The sequence below is a fragment of the Orycteropus afer genome, unplaced genomic scaffold (assembly GCF_000298275.1).
Source record: "Orycteropus afer afer isolate SDZICR_OR568_19922 unplaced genomic scaffold, OryAfe1.0 scaffold00033, whole genome shotgun sequence".
NCBI classification, from domain to species: domain Eukaryota; kingdom Metazoa; phylum Chordata; class Mammalia; order Tubulidentata; family Orycteropodidae; genus Orycteropus; species Orycteropus afer.
Window position 1 is genome coordinate 195,781 of NW_006921620.1, and position 18,369 is coordinate 214,149.

At 38.2% G+C, this 18,369-nt stretch overlaps 1 pseudogene; it reads left to right on the forward strand.

Moving 5' to 3' along the window:
• Positions 1-280: 280 nt before the first annotated feature.
• LOC103193010 overlaps positions 281-18,369 on the forward strand; it is a 165,766-nt pseudogene continuing 147,677 nt past the window's right edge.

The window sequence follows — 18,369 nt, forward strand, 5'->3', positions numbered from 1 at the left end:
ACCTAATTTCCTACTATCCATTCACCTACCATAATTTTACTGACAGAAACTTTGAAAAAACAACTATAAAATAACTTGAATTTGCTGCACTCCTGGATAGGAAAAGAAATCCTCAAGTGTCTACCTGACAGAGTGATATCAGGAAGCAACAGGAAGCAGCCAGTAAGACAGGTAGCAGATGCCAAAATTAGGAGGCAGTTTACACTCTTCCTGAAGAAGAAATGTAAAAGGAGTGATGGATAGCAGCACAAAAGAAAGTTTTAACTAGGTTGTACTCGGCATGGCGTCAAGTAAGTAGCTTCGACTGCATTCTGTGGAGTAAAAAAGTGTCTGTATTGTGAGATGTAAGCTTGTAAAAGTGTCAGTCTCTAAAATAAATCAAGTAGCAAATGGAAAACATATAAATAACTATACTTGATGCCAGCAACACTAAGTAAGAAAAAAGCCATTTTAAAGGAATTTTCCTTGTTAACCACCCAGTGAGTAGGGCTTAGTGGGAGGGTTTTTCTAGATTAAAAAACTGGAATATTGTTTTAAGAACAGAGTTTTACATAACATCAGTGGTCACTGAAGTGGACAGGACACTTAATTCTATTATTATGGCACAACCTGTGTCTCTCCAGAATGACTTTTGCCTTGCTAATTTTTAATTTCCTCATAAAATGAAAAGTGAGAATTGAGTTCTTTCCTTTCCTTTGAAATGCCTTACATGTTCACATAGTTTAAAAACCCGCTAATGACAGCACAATTACATGCTCAGATTCTAGAGGCCAGGCCAAATTGTTACCCAGTGAATAAAGTGCGTAACTTCAGGGAGGATAGGGGGAATCCAAAATAAAAATAAATAGATAACTGTTGTACTTATAGTCAGTCCTGATGCACAGCAACCCCATGCGTGTCAGAGAAGAACTATGTGCATACAGTTTTCAGTGGCTGAGTTTTTGTAAGTAGATTGCCAGGCTTCCTTCTGAGGTGCCTTTGAACAGACTTGAACCTCCAGCCTTTCAGTTAGCAGCAAGCATGTTAATTGTTTGCACCACCTAGGAAATCCTAGGAGGATTCTACTGCCCCACAAATACACCTGACCATGTGTTCAATGGTACTAAAAATTCCTTAACAAGAGTGAAAAAAAAAAAAAAAAAACCCTGACACGCTAGAGCATAAAATGCAAACATTCCTAAAAGATACATTGCATAGACTTGAGAAGGCAGCGTGATAAGGCAGATAAGACCATCAGCTTTAGGGTCAGGTGATCCAGGTTCAAATCCCAGTTTAACCCTTTACTAAATGTGTGACTTCACTAAGTCCTAATTTTCCTGTCTGTAAAACATGGAGAGCAAACATCTACCTTATAGATATGCTGCAAGAAATAAGTGATAAAAAAAAAAATGTTATCTATTGCCTACTTACACTTTTTTTTCTTTTTGCAAGCATGCATAGGGACTGAGCTTTGGCTATCAAAACTGAAATCCTGCTAGTCTGTAGGTGGGTAAGAGGAGATAAAACATTTTCTTTATCACAGAACGAGAGCTTTGTTATCTTCTTAGCTCTGCCTCTCAACATCTAAAATCTTGCTTCCAAAATTTTACCTCTTTAGTGTCTTCCACAGCCATCAGAAAGATAATCAAATTTTATTTATTTATATATCAACTATTTATTTATAAATACAGACTGGGCCTATGCTTTTGCCTTCCATCTCTATCCAGCTGATTACTTTCACTCTGAGGTACTTCCAAAACACCATGTGGCCACCATATTTCAGAGGATGAAGATAGGGATCAAGAATGGAAAATGTCTATGTCCCATCTCCACTCCCTCAGTCTACTCAAAGAATCACATTTATTACAAATGCTGAGTGCCTACACGACATAAGAGCTGTTGAAATATCCACTTTATGAAGTCATGAAGATTTTTCTCCTCAAGTGATTTAAAATGCTGAATTTTCACCTGCATTTGAAAGAAGCATTTAAGATTAAATTAGTTGCATGGCTATTTCTGAAAGACATTCCTATATTTATACCCTCCTGCCTTATTTTATATGCTTTTACAAGTTATCTGATCTAATACTATCAAATGGCTTCTATTAGAAAGTTTTCCAGGATTCCTTAACTATGACTTCACTGTCTTCGTTGGGCTTTATCCTCAATTAATAACCCAAACAATTATAATTAAGAAGTGTTCTAGGTTGCAATAGTTGAGTTGCTTACAAGGCCACCTGCTGTATTTAAAGTAATTACTTAATGGTGAATAATTTAACTGACTCAGGCCAGCAGTTTCCCCAATAATGTTCCTAATTTTCTATTAAACTAATGTCTTCTTTTTACACAAATAGATTTTCTGTCATGTAAATATTCTTCCACATGGACTGACTCTATCACTGAACAATTCTCTATAGGTAATAAGAGTCCAATGTCCTGGACATGTCTTATTTCTCTAATAAATAAAAGGATTAGCTTGTTTACTGCTGCCAGTGTGGTCTGTTAATTTAGTATTTTATCTGGCTACGTTTGACTGCAGAAACTAAAATGAAAGCTGCCTTCATCTTTTCTTTTCCCAGAAACATAAAATGAAAGTGCTAATTTCTCAACCACCCAAATTTAGTACTTAAAATGAAAAATATGAATGCATGTCTTTATTTTTTCTTTCCAGTCCATTTCAGCATCACTGCAGGGGTTTGGCATGGCTAAATAATACCTTGGCTAGTTACATGATTATAGCATTGTGACGAATACAACTTGAAGATAAATCCTTTACTTTACAAAATAAATAAATAAATAAATAAATAAAATCAAAATAAAATTAAGAATCCCTAAATTATAATTGCAGAAATGAAGTCTTGATCAGCTCCCTGGAAGGGGCTTGCTCCTTTCCTGGACCTTATAGAAACCAGAGGCTAGTTAAGCTATCTTCAAAATACTCTTCATGAAACTTGGTAATATTATGCTACCTAAAGATTACAGAGAACTTCCTGCTGCTAATTCAAATATAAACTTCATTCTTCTATATTCTGATTTCTTAAACATGTTATCCTTCAGTTTTTCTTCATGTCGCTTTCTTTCTCCATCCTTTTCAAAAAATTTCCATGATCTTTCTCATGCCACTACATCTACACATCTCACAGAGTAAGCTGTGTTTTTCTCTTCATGTAATGCTTTCTTAACACTTCTCCTATGAGATCTTTCCAGAACTACTGAAGGATACCAAAAACATGACAAAGCATGAAGCTTCTACTTGTAACTAGAACAAATGACCTTACAGGTCCCTTTCATCCAAGGATCTATGACATTTTTATTCCATATATGTGTCTAGACCTTGTACTAGGACTGTAGCCAGGGGAAACAGAAAAGAAGAGATAAATTTTTTACAATTAAGTTTATCAATAGAAAATGAAGAATAACACTAAATGAGACACTTATAGCACAGAGAATTATTGTATTGCCTTTACATCTTATGTACCTATAGGTTTTCTGAAAGGCAAGGCCACCAGCAAGGGCCAGCATTTATACTCCTGTGAACTGCTTTGCATGTGGCATGAATCTTGCAAAACTCAGTTTTCTAATATTTTAAGGGAAAAGTAGAAAATAAATCTTACATCTTTTCTACAAGCTATCTAACATTTTTGTAATTATAAACTGGGTTGAGGGAGATATCAGATAAGAAATGACCAGCTGCTTACGTCTGATATAAGGTAACAGAGCCAATGTTTGTGGAAAGCTCACTGAGTGACAGACAAGGCCAATGGCTTCCCAGGCATTCTCTCATTTAATCCTCAAAACAACCCTGTGTGATGTATTTTGTTTTACCCTCATTTGACAAATAAGGAAGGAAACTGAAAATTGGAGAACTTAGGCGATTTGCTCCAGGCCAAACAGTTATGGAAATGGAGTCTGAATCTAAACCTAGAACCCAAACTATTATCCACTTCTTAAAACTGAATGACTCAAAGTTTAGAAGCTAACATCCTAAGTATTTATTATGACTCCATCCTAGTTGTTTAACCAAAGAAACCAACCCAGTTGCCATCGAGTCAACTCTATTGATGATCCCATGTGTGTCAGAGTAGAACTGTGCTACCTGGAAATTTTTCTAGAAGTCCATTGGCAGGTCTTTCAATCAAACATGAAGCAGTCAATCTTCTAATGAGCCTTACAGACATACCATTTCATTATGTCATAGCAGTGGCAAAAGAAGGGGTTCTAGTTTTGGTGTGGGATGTAATTCATACTATGGCTAAATGTATAAAATTTATATTTGCTTTTTTTCCTCCTCTTCTCTGATATTGTCCTGTGGGAACTCTCTGGCAAATTACTAAGATGTACATAGTTCTTCATAATTTGCGAAGAGTTTTCCTCATATTTTAAAATTTTGAATAGAGCAACCTTGTGAAATCGATGTTACTGTTAGTATTTATATTTTCCTGATAATGAAACTGAGGTGGAAAGGTCTTGCAAGGACTTGAACCTCCAACCTTTCAGTTAGCAGCCAAGAATGTTACCATTTGCACGATCCAGGAACTCTCATCCTAGTTGTTAGGCAACGTTAACCACACTAATATGCCCACAACCTTTTAGTTTAGACTAGAACCCAGAGGATATTCCATAAATTAGAACAAAATGATGATGCCTTCCTCTCAGAATTGCCAAACTGGGTTTAGCATAGGCCCAGCTGCCAGGAATATTACACTGTCAAATAAATCCAACCTCAAACATGATCCTCATGTTTTGCTAGCCAGGTGGCCCTGTACATATGGTAGCCCTGTTCCCTAGCAGAAGAAACATTGGGGGAAATGACTTGAATGATGAAAAACAGCAGGTATTTAAATACTTCCGCTCAGACAGCAGGTAGCTTGTTACCTGAAAAGCCCAGGATCCATCACTTGGCAATGATATCTCGGATACTAGCAGGAATACAGCAGGAGAATATCACTGTATACAAATCCATGAGGAAGAGAGGCACGTTCATTTCAGACCTGGGGTTAACCAAAGTGTCCCATTTGCCCTCAGCCCCCAATCTTATAGTTCCATAAAGGATACAGTGAGCTTAGAACTTTTCTCAAGAAGTCTGAATTTGTATCCCTCTCTTTCCTACCACTTTGGAGAGCTGCAACACAGCACAGCCTAAGAGATTCTCAGGAAGAAACAGAAGCATTGTTGATGTGTTGACGTGATGAAGGGCTGTAGGAAACACCTAACTCAATACATCACCTTGCTAAGGGATAGAAGGAGGGCAATGCTGTATATGACAATCTACCTGTTAACCAGGAAATTTGATTAGCAAAGAGTTTTTCCTGATGACTTAGGGCTGTTGTTGTCAGGAGCCGTCGAGTTGGCTCTGATTCATAGCAACCCTCTGTACAATAGAACAAAACATTTAGATTTAGGACTAAGAGACCATAACTCTTAGCTTATTCTCTCTTAGTTGTTTATTCTTTCTCAGTCATTCTCTCTCTCTCTCTCTTTCCTTTTCTCTTTCTGTCTTCCCACCCACCAGCCCTCCTGCAAAGGAGAGGATTTGGGGCTACAGTAGTGGCCTAGTCAATAAAGTTCTCCCACTTCTACAAGGAATCCTGACAGAATTATTAGAAATCACTAAGGTCCCAGACAGTCCTTTCAGTCTCCACTTTCAAAGGTCTTGCATATTACCCATTTGCAGTTCAGTCATTTGAATGAAGCTAGTTGAAGGCTATGAGTTCAGATGATTTTATTTACACCAAGGTTACCAAAAGGCATTGAAGAACAATAAATTGTCAAAGAAAGAAATGATGACTCTTGCCAATTACCTAAGTTTTCTCTCACTGTAGAGATAAATGCAGATTGCTTTGTAACAGGTGTTGAGGAATATTATTGGCTGTGTATTATTGGTTGAGGAAAGAGAAGATGTGATTTTCTTTTGCATAATTTCATTATTGATTCATTATTGATTTCATTGCAAGGAGCAGAACCTCCCTCAAACTGGTTCAAGAAAACATTGGAGATGTGACAGATAAGTTTATTGTAAGGATACATTGGAGCAATAACAAAGATAATTATCCTAAAGGAATCCAAGAACTGGAACAGGATTCACTGGGGGTGATTCCAGTTGCTGGGAGTTCTGGGGAATAGTCCATCTCTCCATCTCCCCTGAATGCCTTCATGTTCTGTCTCTGATTTGGCTTGGACATAGCCTATCATGGTTTTTCTGGCCTTGAGTCCACCTTAAGAAATCTCTTAATACAACTTTCTGTTTTTCACCTCCTCACTGGAAACCAGTTCAAATCTCTGAATGAATCTGATTGGCCTCATCCATCTTTTCAGACTTGGCCTCAGGTCTCTCCCACAATGTCTCCTCCTACAATCAGGCTGAAATAAATCTGAAAAAACAAGAGGTAATAATTAGCTAGATATGGGCTTGGGAGGTGAGGGATGGGAAAAGTGAGAGAGTCCTATGCACGTTGTGTTGTCATTGTAAATAGTTATGTTTTTCTTCAGTAGATTTTATAGTCCTATATGATCTTCTATTTAACACAAGGTCAATGCAGAATGAGGTATTATTACTTTTGACCCCAGTCTACCACTCAGGACAAATCACTTCAGTAAGCCTATCTGTAAAATGGGAGAATATACCTTAGCTGCCATTTTCACTTTCATAAAATGGCTGAGATACAATGAACTGGAATCGGCCTCTGGAAAATTTCAGGGGAGATTCTCCCTACAGGTAGGAGGAACTGACTGCTTTTGCTCCATTTTACATAAGATGGAGATTTTCTGTCTCACATCTGCCATCCTTTCCTCTGAGAGCACTGGCAGATCCCCTCATCCAGGTGCACCTATATTAAAAATCAACTTCCTATCAGCTTCCTAGACTGGGCTCCCCAATAAGCAATTAGCATGGAAAATTACATGAGCCCCAAATCTAGTTCCTGATTTGATAATTATTCCTCTTTTTGCCTGTGTAATTTGATGTGGGCAATCACTTGGAAAAACTATGCACAAGGGATTTTCAGATTTCTGAATTCAAATGAAGTAAGATATAGATAATTAGGATATTAGGTAAGATTTTCCAAGAGTAAAAAGTATACTTGAATTTCAGTGATAAGCTCATAAAGAAAAAGCTTAAATCTACCCTTTGAATATTGGTATCTTGGGCTAAGGAAAGTGCATGCTGATGAATTGTAAATGCTAAATGCTAATAATGATAATAATATCACTCATTGAGTTAGTGCTATATCCTGTTCAAGATCCTTTCAGGACCATTAACACATAGATTCTTTGGGAGGCAAGGAACATGAAGAGTTGATGTTCTAAGGTAAACTTGTATTTTTCCATTAACTCCTCCATGCTCTTTCTGAACATTGTAGAGTTCTGCATAGTCATCTGTTCTATAAATGAAAAAGTTTATTAATTAAGAATATAAGTTAAAATATACATTTCTACCCAGGCTAAATATTATCCACATGCAAAGCCAGTCTCCATTATTCAAGCTCTAAACATTTTTTCTTCCATAGCAAGGGTTTAGGATTCTGTACATTACTCAGGCAGTTACTTTAACCACCTCCATCCCTCATGCCTGCCTCATATAAGTACCTAGACAAAAATTAATACAAGGTGAAGACTGATAAACAGTTATTTGAAATCACATAAGAAAGGAATTTTAAAATAATGAAATACAAATCAGAATTTGTAGGACCAGAGATTTATGGAAAGTTTGGGCTTAGTAGACAAAAGAAAAGATAATAAACCAGGAGGTATTTATTGACTGGTTGTTATGTTTATATAAATGGGCTGAGCTATATTAAATATACAAAAGATGAAAAGTGAAATTTATGACTTCAAAGAACAGGTATTCTTTACCACATTTATACACCTCAATCTGTAGGCAATGTATTTCTTTGCACCTAGTGAGTAATAGACAGTAAAAACATCGAAAATCAATTTTTTATGTCCAATCCATTAATTAACCCACTTTAAATGAAAAGTTGAAAAATTTACACAAAAATAATCCACAGATAGAAACATGACTGTCCTTGTTGAGAAGAGATGTGTAAATCTCTGCTTCTCAGACAGACTTGCATCTCCAGAGCCTGACATAGTCTCAGCATAGCATTGTATAGTTGTACTATAAAAAATGGGAAAAAAAAAAAAAAATGAAGGAAGATAGGAAGGGAGGGAGGGGGGATAGAAAAAGATGAAGAAGTAAGGAAAGGAGAAGAAGAGAAAGCAAAGGAAGAAAAAGATGGTCTGGGAGTTCCTAGATATAAGAACATTTCTATTTTCAACATATAATATGTGTTTGAATGTTTCATCACATTATTTATTGCATCTCCTGGCTGTTTTCATTCTTAAGACTTAACTCAATGTCCCAAAATTCATGATCTGACAGCTGAACTTGTTCCTCTCTATTCATGGTCAAGACCACAGGTGCCCTATAAAAAGCATCTGAAGCTATTTTTCAATGACTCAATGATCCCAACCAATCTTCAACTCCCAATCTTGATTCTAAATCCCAAACTCTGGTGCAAAGGTCCTGCACTGTTACCCTCTCCCTGGATTTACCTCTTCATCTGGCCCCTTCATATTGACACTTCAATTAGACTGCATGCCTAGATTTTATTTAGGGCTTATCCCACCTCAAACAGCCCTAGACTCCATGGTCTGGAACACTTAACCATACTCCAGACTCTGGAAACCAGACCATATCCACTGCTCTAGGTTCTCATTAATCTGAGAGTGGAGTTTCAATGTCTGATGTTTCTGAGAACCACTGTTGGAAGGAGTAACCATTAAAAGGTGCCCAAAGGTTCTGTTATTTGACTTGCAGGACCTTCCGACCTCGGTTGCATCATCAGAAAAACATGAATACTAACAGTAACATCAATTTCACAACGTTGCCCAATATAAAATTTTTAAATATGAGGAAAATGCTTTGCAAATTTTAAAGAACTATATACATCCTAGTTATTTCCCAGAGAGTTCCCCCAGGACAATATCAGACAAGAGAGAAAGAGAAGCAAAAGTAAATTTTAAAAATTTAGCCATAACATGAATTACATGCCATACCAAAACTAGAACCCCTTCTTTTGCCATAAAGAATATACCTGTAATGGTCATTAGAAAGTTGCCTACTTCGTGTTTGGTTATTTATGTCATGCCCAACAGAAAATTGAATGTGTGCCTTCCTGTTTTATGTTCACTACTGTAGTTCAACAAAAGGCCAGAGGGAAGTTTTGAAAGAAAAGGACAAATGCCAGGAAAAGAGACAGAATGCTGTAAATAACAAGGAAATGACTCCCAGAGAGTATTTGAGACATGGGTGGAACTCATACCATAATTCAGTAACTGTGGCACGAAAACACAGTCCTGGCTCACAGGGAAGTGTGTGGTCATAGGAACATGTGGCTCCAATAAAGCCCCTTGTCCGTCACTTTAAAATCTACTGCATGGTCAGTGAGATGCTCCAGTTTCTTACATGTTCTCAAAAACAAAAATATACTGACTAAATAACTGGGGGATTTCTTTTTTATGTTTTAACATCACAAGGTAGTTGAGGCCACTCTTCAGGAAGCCCCGACAGCTCCTCAGATCTAATTTTAGGAAGAGAAGAAACTCAAGAGTCCATTATTTCAGAGAGAAAACCCACATCTGAGAGCACTCAGCACCATCAGTACAGTTATTTCTGAGGTTAAACCAAATAAAACCTTCAAAAGGGTGAGTAACTGCTCTGAAGTTTCTTTTCCTGTCAGGAGCACTAATACTAAATTAGATTTAGGATTGCAGATGCAAGAAATCATATAGAAACTTTTCCCTCCTTTTCTTTCTTTTCTAAGAAATTCTTCATGGTAAACATTTGGGTTAGCAGTATTATGCCATCCATCTCTATTACTGGGCCTCCAAATTAGTTAAACTATCAACATATAGTCTTTATAAGCAAGCATATAGTTTCCACTGTTCACAGTTAGCTGTCAAAGTAGATGTTGGTGTGATGGTGTAATACTTCCCTGACTCATTATTTTTCAAGTGAAACCTTAGTAGGTTTGTGGTGTATATTATGTCAGTTCATGCTATGATTTATATGTGAAAAGAAAGTTCTGTGTCAGTAAGACAACATTGCCAGGGACTAAAGAATATGCATATGAACAAAAATAACCACAACCAAGGTTCATGCGTTCAACAAACATTTATATAGCTGAGGCACAAAGAAGTTAAATAGTTTCCCCAAGGTCCCACAACTAATAAATGGCCAAGTAGAGACTCTATCCCAGGACCTTCTGACGCTGAAGTCCAGGCTCTTTCTGCTATATCACACTGCTGTTTCCTCAAGAAACTCACAAACTCTAGTGTAGGTAAGACACAGATGCACTTTTATTCAACATCCTTTCATTTGTTCAACAAATATTTACTGCATACCTACTCAAGTGACAAGCATTACCTGGAATACAAAGGACAGTGGGATGCTGGTCAAAAAGAGGAACAAAGCGCTATGGCCAGTCAAACAAAGGTACTTCCTGAAGATAGGTCAGCAACTAGAGACAGACAGGAGAGGGACTTAATTTTAAGTGAAGTGAATGGTGTTTATGAAGTTTACAGAGAGAAGAAACTATTAATTGTATGGTGTGAGTGAAATGTAGGTAGACTAAGACATTGAAAAATGCATGTTGGGGCTAGGCCCTAGACAGCCTCACATGCCAGAATAAGAAGTTTGCATTTTATTTATTGTTGTTGTTGTTGTTAGGTGCCGTCAAGTCCTGTCTGACTCATAGCGATCCTATGCACAGAAGAACGAAACATCGCCCAGTCCTGTGCCAGCTCCATGATCCTTGCTATACTTGAAGCCATCGTCGCAGCCACTGTGTCAATCCATCTCCTTGAGGGCCGTCCCCTCCTTCATCGACCATATCCACTATCAAGCATGACATCCTTCTACAGGGAATGATCCCTTCTGACAATATGACCAAAGTAGGTGAGACGAAGTCTGGTCATTTTCACTTCAAAGGAGCATTCCTGCTGCACTTCTTCCAAGACAGACCTTTTAGTTCTTTAGCAGTCCATGGTACTTTCAGCATTCTTCGCCAGCACCACAACTCAAAACCTCAACTCTTCTTCGGTCTTTCTTATTCATTGTCCAGCTTTCACATGCATATGAGTCAGAACATTAGTTCTGACTGCTGTTTCCATTGGCATCAATTGTAGAACCAAGTTTTCTTTGACAACTTCAATCTTTTTATCATGATGCTGCTTATAGGTCCAATGGTGAGGATTTTTGTTTTCTTTATATTAAAATTTATATTTTTCTTTTATATTGAGATGTAATCTATACTGCAGACTGTATTCTGCAATCTTCATAAGTAAATGCCTCAAGTCATCCTCACTTTCAACAAGCAAAGTTGTGTCGTCAGCGTATCGCAAGTTGTTAATGATTCTTCCTCCAGTCCTGATGCCATGTTCCTCTTCATATAGTCCAGGTTCTCAGATTATTTACTCGGCATACGGATTGAACAAGTATTGGGAAAGGATACAATCCTGATGCATCCTCTTCTTGATTTTAAACCATGCAGTGTCCCCTTGTTCTGTTTGAACAACAGCCTCCTGGTCAATGTACAGGTTCCTCATGAACACAAGTGTTCTGGAATTCCCATTCTTCTCAATGTCATCCACAATATGTTATGATTTACACAATCAAATGCCTTTGCATAGTCAATAAAACACAAGTAAACATCTTTCTGGTATTCTCTGCTTTGAACCAGGATCCATCTGACAGCAGTTATGATATCCCTTGTTCCATGTCCTCTTCTGAATCCAGCTTGCACCTCTGGAAGTTCTCTGTCAATGTACTGCTGCAACCGTTTTTGAATTATCTTTAGTAAGATCTTACTTGCATGTGATATTAACTATATTGTTCAATAATTTTCACATACTGTGGGATCACCTTTCTTTGGAATGGTTACAAATATAGATCTCTTCCAGTTAGTTGGCCACATAGGGGTCTTCCAAATCTCTTGGCATAACCAAGTGAGTGCCTCTAGTGGGGCATCTGTTTGTTGAAACATCTCAGTGAGTATTCCATCAATTCCTGAAGCTTTGTTCTTTGCCAAGTACTTCAGTGCAGCTTCAATTTCTTCCTTCAGTACCATTGGTTCTTGATCATATGGCACCTCCTGAAATGGATGAAGATCTACCAGTTCTTTTTTGGTACAGTGACTCTGAGTATTCCTTCCATCTTCTTTTGATGCTTCCCGCATCATTCAATATTTTGTCCATACAATCTTTCAATACTGCAGCTTGAGGCTTCAATTTTTCCTGAGTTCTTTCATCTTGAGAAATGCCAAGCACATTCTTTCCTTTTGGTTTTCTAACTCCAAGTCTTTGCACATTTCAATCATATAGTAATTGGCTTTGTCTGCTCGAGCTGCTCTTTGAAATCTTCTGCTCAGCTCTTTTATCTTGTTATTTCTTCCATTTGCTTTAGCTACTCTCCACTCAAGGGCGACTTTCAGGGTCTCTTCTGTCATCCATTTTGGTCTTTTCTTCTTTTCTCATCTTTTTAGTGACCTCTTGCTTTCCTCATGGATGATGTTCTAGATGTCATCCCACATTCTTCTGGTTTTCGGTCAGTGGTGTTCAACACATTGAGTCTATTCTTTAGATGGTCTCTAAATTCAGGAGGGATATATTCAAGATCATATTCTGGCTCTCATGGACTTGTTTTAACTGTCTTTAACTTCAAGTTGAACTTGCATATGAGCAGTTGATAGTCTCTTCCACAATCAGCTCCTGGCCTGGTTTTGGTTGAAGATATTGAGCTTTTCCATTGCCTCTTACAACAGATGTAGTCAATCTGATTCCTGTGTATTCCATCTGGTGATGTCCCCGAAGTCCACGTGTATAACTGCCATTTGTGTTGTTGAAAAAAGGTATTTGCAATGAGTAAGTCATTGGTCTTGTGAAATTCTATCATTTGATTTCCTGCATCATTTCTGTTACCAAGGCCAAATTTTCCAACTACAGGTGATTCTTCTTTGTTTCCAACTTTTGCATTCCAGTCACCAGTGATAATTAACATATCCTGACTGCATGTTTGGTCAATTTCAGACTGCAGAAGCTGATAAAAATCTTCAATTTCCTCATCTTTGGCTTCGGTGATTGGTGCATAAATTTGAATAATTGTCATATTAACTGGTCTTCTTTGTAGGCATATAGATATATCCTACTACTGACAGCATTGTACTTCAGGACAGATCTTGAAACATCCTTTGTGATGATGAATGTCATGTCATTCCTCTTCAAATTGTCATTCCTGGCATAGTAGACCACATGGTGGTCTGATTCAAAATGGCCAAAACCAGTCCATTTCAGCTCACTAATGCCTAGGATATCATTCTTTATGCATTCCATTTCATTTCTGACAACTTTCAATTCTCCTAGATTCATGCTTCGTACATTCCATGTTCCACTTATTAATGGATGTTTGCAGCTGTTTCTCCTCAATTTGAGTCATGCTATGTCAGCAAATGGAGGTCTTGAAAGCTTTACCTTATCCATATCATTAAGGCTGGTTCTACTTTGATGATGCAGCTCTTTCCTGGTACTATTTTGAGAGCCTTCCAGCTAAGTGGCTTATCAGACAATGTTTCCGGGCTATTCATAAAGTTGCACAATAATGTATCAGTGTTTCTCTGCTATTCATAGGTTTTCCCTGGCCAATTCTTTGAGAAGTGGATGGCCTCCTCCTTCTTCCTAGTCTGTCTCATTCTGTAAGCTGTTGATACCTGTGCACAATGTGCAACCCTACTGGCTTTGAGACACCGGTGGCACAGCCTCAAGCCTCACAGCAACATGCCACCATAGTGGGACAAACTGACAGACAAGTTTGTCTCAGCTGTTCAAATTCTCTCCACCCTCCCCACCCTCCCCTTACATAGATCCCTGCATTTATTAGGCAATGGAAAAATACTGAAAGTTTTTAGCTTAGGAGTTACTCATCCATAATAATTTAGAATAAAGAATCTGGAAAAAATGTGCAGTGATATAACTAACAGGTAGGAAAGACCCTGGAAGACAGAAGAACAAGGCTGCAGCCCATGTGAGAGATAAGAAAGAAGTGGGGCAGTGGCAGAAAACTAGACGAAAGAAGAAAGGTGATGCTTTCTATGAATTAGGTAAGCACATCTACTGCAATAATTTATAAGCAACATCCTTTAACTGATAAAATTCTCTAGAAACACAACTAAGTATAAGCATTCATTTTGATGAGTTTCTTTATGACATCTCCAGCAACTCCAGCCACTCAAAGGATGAAACTGCCTGAACATAGAAAATTTCAAATATTCAGGTTTCAGGGTCACTTCAGACCCTAGACTTGCTTGATTCTCAGACTAGCTTTTGCTCTGAGACAGGAAAGAACAATGATCTTCTCACTCAGTTATATAATCTCACAGGGTCATGCTTGGAGAAAGATTTGTTAAAAGCCATGTAGGTATGTTATTGTTGTTGTTGTTGTTAAGTTGCTGTCAAGTCAGCTCTGACTCATGGCAACCCATGTACAACAGAACAAAATGTTGCCTGGTCCTGCCCCATCTTCATGATCACTAGTATGTTTGAGTCCATTGTTGCAGCAAGTATGTATTTTGAGTGCCAACAAACTTAAGGGGCTCAGCTTCCAGCACTATATGCAACAATATTCTATTATGATCCACAGGGCTTTCATTGGCTGATTTTCAGAAATAAATCACCAGGCCTTTCTTCCTATTCTAACTTAGTCAGGAAACTCTGCTGAAATCAGTCCATGGGAGACCCTGCTGGTATTTGAAAGAGTGGTAGCACAGCTTCCAGAATCATAGCAACATGCGAGCCACCACAATATGATAAAGTGACAGATACTCATTGCCAAATCAGTCAACTGAAGTAAAGAAGGATGGATTTGAGGAGGGAGAACACTAATAGAAAGGAAGAGACAAAGAAGGAAGAGGTATGTGTTGGCTTTGAATAGTTTCTCCAGTGGAGATAGTTGCACCCAATCATCCACATTCCATCTCACAGACATCCCATCCACAGCATGCACTGAGAGCCAAGCTGATATCTTTTTTTTTTTTTTTTCTTTCTTCATTCATGCATTAAATCATCCCACAAAACATATATGGAACACTGCAGTGGCTAGGTGCTGGATTTTGGTCCCTATCCTGAAAAGTCACAGAGTGACACATGCCAGTGTCCAGAATTAAGAATATATCCTCAAAAGAGAGTGAGGCTAACTAATCCAACTGGAGAAAAAACCTGTAACTTGACCTTAGAATACTAGCCAACTTGATGAAGCTCTAGGACTCACACCAGACTGAGTCTAGGGGCTAGACTGATTAGATTCACGTCACGATCCTTATCCTAAAACTGAAGATTAAGCTTTGGGCTGAATGTTTCTTTGCCCATTGCATTTCCACCTCAGAGAAGTAAAGAAAACAGAAAAAGATAAAGACCCCAACAAGTATTTGTAATGATGTAGGGAAATTATAACCCACATCCATTGCTGGTGGGAATATAAAATGGTACAGCTGCAGTGGAAAACAGTTTGGCAGTTGCCAAATAATAATAATAATAATAATAGTAAGTAGAAGGAATAAGTAGGAAATAGATTGCCCAGTCTTTCCATGGAGGGCTGGTGCATTTGAACCACCAACCTCCTGGTTAGCAGTCAACTGACTTAGGCACTATGCCACCAGAGCTCCTAAAAAAAATAAACATAGAATTACCACATGACCCAGCAATTCCATTGCTACCCAAAAGAAGAGAAAACAAGGATCAAACAGACACTTGCAGCATCATTCACAATGGTCAAAAGGTGGAAAAAAACCAAGAGTCCATCGACAGAGGAATGGATTAACAAAACGTGGTGTATACATTAGATGGAATATTATTCATCCATAAAGAGCAATTAAATCTTAATACCATATTTTACACAAATAACACGGGCCTTCTATGTTTGTTTGCCAACTGCCCCCTCCCCACTGCAAAATATTTTTAATTTTCATTTCAACTATTTTCTGCTGTGACAATTATTTTATATGTTAAAAAGTTTGCAAAGTGATGCTTGCAAAAAGCACAATTGGCAAACAAGTACAGAAGGTGTATATTATTTGAGTGAAAATACAGTAACGCTACAGCCCAGATAAACTTTGAAAACATTTTGCTAAGTTAATAAATCAGACAGGAAAGGACAAATACTGTATGATCCCACTTTTATGAAATATCTAAAATAGGAAAAATAGATAGAGACAAAAGATCATTAGTGCTTACCAGAGGATAAGAGAAAGGAGTAATGGGAAGTTACGGCTTCATGAGTACAGATTTTCTGTTCGGGGCATTGAATAACTTTTGGAAATAGTAGTGATGGTTGCAGATCATGATGAGTGTAATTAATGGCACTAATTTATACAGTTAAAAATTGTTAAAATGGCAAGTTTTTGTTACATATATTTGGCCAAAATAAAATTGTTTTAAAAAAATGAAAGCTCCACTTCTCTTTTAACAGTGTATTTCGAGAGTAGGCCAGACAGTGGAGTGCAGAGAGTCTTAAGCAATAAAGGAGTCAGTAGGGACTCTAACGTACCAACAGCAATTTCATCCCGATGAAAAACATTAGCTTACATAATAAAGTTGGGGCAGAATTGTTCTGAGTGGTGTGAGTAGAAATGTTTTGCTGACTGCTGTTGAAATGGGTAACAGACTTTGCATATTATATCACCATTTTTTGTTGTGTTTCACATGCAGTGTTTTTCTGCTCTTGACTTTGAGGTGTGAGGGGGAGGCTCTAATCATATGGCCTTGTGCAGATGCTCCATTTGCATTTCTATTAATCCAAGCCCTCCTGGAGATGCTCGAGCAGAGACACAGCATGCTTTGTGTTTGAACTTGTGAGAACCCATACCACCGCTTAATAACTTAATACATATGTATAACCTCCCTCAGACAGCCCACTAGGAGGCAGAAGCAGGAGGAGGTGCTACCAGCTTGCAGACTGCAGGGCTCTGCGGAAATGTGTTCTGACAGGAAGGAGCACCTTGCTCAGCAAAGAGTCCCTGGGCCTTAATCCCATCCAGCCAATCCACCTGACTGGCTGGGAAGCTTATTTTTTAAGCTTGGAGCCAAAGCACTTGTTCTCAAACAGTGGTCAGAGAAGTACTGGAGTGCAGCTAACCAGCCCCTTGAAATAGATGTTTATGCTATGACAAGGAGCTCTGGTAGTGGAATGCCTAAGGGCCCTTAACTGCTAACCAGAAGGCTGGTGGTTCAAACCCACTAGCCACTCCTCAGAAAGAAGGTGGGGCAATCTACTACCATAGTGATACCACCTCGGAAACCCAAGGAGGGGTCACTATGAGTCAGGTCCAACTAGACAGCACATAACAACAATGATATGACAAAGCTGTCCCTTTGTTTCTGGCATGAATTAGGTGATACAAATTTTTTTTTTTAAGTGGGAAATAAGATGGTATGGCATTGAAAGCATGGGTTTTAGAAGTCAGCAGATCTTTCTTTGAGCCCCAGCTACACCTGTTACTTAGCAGATACCTTAACTTTCTGAGCATTGGTTTTCTCATCTAACTCACTTGCAGGGTTGCCTTGAGGATTAAAAGACATAGTGCACTTGGAACACCTGGCAGGGATTGGATATTTGACAAAATGTAGCTATTATTATTATTACATTGTCTCGTTCCTATTGCATAGCTTCCTGGTATTGCCAGTTGATTCATTCATGGATTGCTTTGCAGAGTCAAATGAGAGAAAAGAAGAATAGGAGAGAGTTTTGAGTTGTGGTGTTGGCGAAGAATACTGGAAATACCATGGACTGCCAGAAGAACAAACAAATCTGTCCTGGAAGAAGTACAGCTAGAATGCTCCTTGGAAGCGAGAATGGCCAGACTCATCTCACTTATTTTGGTCAAGTTGTCAGAAGGGACCATTTTCTAGAGAAGGCTATCATGCTTGGTAAAGTGGAGGGTCAGCAAAAAAGGAGAAGGCCCTCAACAAGATGGATTGACACAGTAGCTGCAACAATGGGCTCAAGTATAGCAATGATTGTGAGGCTGGCACAGGATGGAGCAGTGTTTCATTCTGTTGCACACAGGGTCTCTGTGAGTTGAAGTTGACTCAACAGCACTCTCAACAATAACAACAAAGGGTTATGTTTAGGTCCTTTTGTCCTATCAGAAGTATGCACTAGCAAAATGAATTCTGAGAAAGCATCTGGGAAAATTTTTGTTAAAAAAAATAATAATAACAATCATTTAAAAATACATTTAGGGTTTTCTTCTGCCTTTTGCATTTTATATATGGGAAAGTGTATGAAATTGGCAAACATGAATGAAAAACAATCAAAAAATCCTCCAAAAGAAGGGATCAATCA